The sequence below is a fragment of the Limulus polyphemus genome, unplaced genomic scaffold (genome assembly GCF_000517525.1).
Source record: "Limulus polyphemus unplaced genomic scaffold, Limulus_polyphemus-2.1.2 Scaffold2755, whole genome shotgun sequence".
Taxonomy (NCBI): Eukaryota; Metazoa; Arthropoda; class Merostomata; order Xiphosura; family Limulidae; genus Limulus; species Limulus polyphemus.
The window spans coordinates 133,519-136,246 of record NW_013668365.1 but is presented as its reverse complement, the minus strand read 5'-3'; positions in this window follow the sequence as shown (position 1 = coordinate 136,246).

Sequence of the window (2,728 nt, the reverse complement as noted above, 5' to 3'; positions counted from 1 at the left end):
AGGATAACAGCCTGATATTGTATATAATTTATTTTGTTCAATTTGAACTTTCATCAGAGGTGTAAAGCATATTTTGCAGCACATGAATATTTCTGAAAAAGTGTCAAAGTATTTTTTAATAATTGCTGATATATATTTAAAAACATTATCATATTAAAAAGAGCACTGATCAATACTTGACACAGATGTTTATGTAACAAATGTCTTTGATTTGAACGTTTTCAAATAGCTCCTTAATTAGCTGAATAAGAAAAATAAATATTGTGCATTTTAATATATTATTATATTCAAAACATGCTACCACTAAGTTGATTTGAGGTATTACCTTTTAACTAAGGTTCGGATTCCCGTCCCACCAAACATGCTCGCCCTTTCAGCCGTGGGGGCGTTATAATGTGATGGTCAATCCCACTATTCGTTGGTAAAAGAGTAGCCTAAGATTTGGCGGTGGGTGGTGATGACTAGCTGCCTTCCCTCTAAATTAAGGACATCTAGTGCAGATAGCCCTCGTGTAGCTTTGCGCGAAATTCAAGAAACAAAACAAACAAAACAACTTCTAACTAAAATAGTATACATTTCAACTCAATATTTTGATAATTTTTAGTAATGACGTACGGCACCTGAGGTGTGAGGCGGCCAAAATGGCATTATGTTCTTGGTTTTGGAAACCTCTATAACGCCACTAAAGAAATATTTTTTTTAGAAATTATTATGTCTTATTGTAAATGTAGTATCACACAAAACCTCAGATCAAGAGAGAAAAATTTGTTGGCATAAGGCGTTATATACCATAATAAATGACATTTAAAAAATGACTGATATAAATAGCATTTACACCTAGACCTTATGTGGATGTTGCATGCCAAGCCAACCTGATGAACTCTGGTATTAGCCGAAAGGCTTCGTTGACAGTAGTTTGAGAAATGCAAGTGTCGTTGAAATGCTATTACGCACATTTTTACTGGAAACCTGTATAGTGCCAGTAAATAAAGATTTGTTAAAAATTATCATTTTGATATAATATTACACAAACTACCAACCGATAGATCACACTTCGCCGGCATACATCATGTTAAATTCTATCTTTCAATTGTTCTTTTACATACTTGGAAGGTAACGTTTTTTTTTGTGACATGTTTGTGTAATAATGATCAGTGAAACGTAGCAAATAAGCTTATTTTATTTTAGCTCTGAATTTTAGCAGTGTTTAACTTTAAGTTTGGTGTACAGAATATATATTTTATTTAATATTCCCTAGTAGGAAATACTTACATCCTAGACTAGTACGGTGTTGTGTTGTGAAGTTATCGCATATAAACTTCTACTGAAGCACGCGGAATGAGATTTGAGGAAAACAAAATTCAAATCTAAAGTTAAAGTAATCGCAAACATAACAAAATAGATAAAAAGTGACTTATCGATATAAACTCAGACAAGAACTACGTTATTTTAACCAGTGGATTAAGGGAATAAAATCACACTCATGCATTAAAAACTTCCAGTAGGATGAGTACTTCCATTTACAAACCAAACAATGAGTGGTAAAAGCAAACGAAAGATCAGTGCCATAGTCAAATAACTACTCAAAGATTACCCAGTGTTTGTTTACATTTGGTTTTCGTTTCGTTATTAGCATGACATATTGAATTCCTCGTTTGCTATTGTTTTTCTCACGGGATTAGTTGGTATTGCTTTGCTTTTACTTATTCAAAACGTTAAATTTACAAACACACACACACACCGATCAGCTTTAGGTACAAGAATATGGTTCTAGTAAGGAAAAGAATGAAGAGATCGTTCTTCCTTTACTCACACAGAGAAGTTGCATTTTAACTAAGTAATATACGTTTCAATTACCAAAAACATTTATCGAGATCAAAATTAAAACTCTAATTTTATTGTAATTCTGAAAATAGAATTGTCGTATTAAGCCTTCTTATATTTATCATGTCGTCTAGACACTAACAAGTAGCGTAAGGAAATTATTTAAGAATATTTTATTATATTATGTTCGATATTGATGAGAGTAGCTCCTCACGTTGTATTGAAGGAATGACGAGTATTTTTTTTAAGTCACAGCTTCAAAAACTTATTATCTAGGCTCATTATACAGTACTAGCAAGAATAAATAAAAGTCAATAATTATAGAATGACGATAATTTATAAAACCCAATTTGTATACAAAATGCCACTTCTATAAGTAAGTAAATATATATATAATTACATTACAGATCTAAGTAGATATCTGAGATACATTCACTTAACATAATACCAGGGTTTGTTTGTAGTTAAGCACAAAGGTACATAATGGGCTATCTGTGCCCTGCCCACCACGGGTATCGAAGCCCAGTTTCTAGCGTTGTAAGTCCGCAGACATACCGCTATGCCATTTAGGGGCACATAATACCATAATACAAATGTTATGTGTAATGTCAACATATTCTAAAATAAATACTAGCCCCATAACAAAATAGTAGGTTGTTTTATTTTTTACGCCTATGCACAATGTTTGAAATATTTTTTTATCCAAAGTACTTTTTGAAATCAACGATAGAACAACGTAAAATGTTAAATAATTTTAAACTTTATCGAGAAAAGTACTTTCTTAAGTTTCATAAATGTAAATCTATTTGACATCCAAATTAAATGGGTTGTATATAACTTCAATTTCACAATCATAGTCTAAAAAATATCAAAAACGTTGAAAATGCTAGCACTATTTAATGTA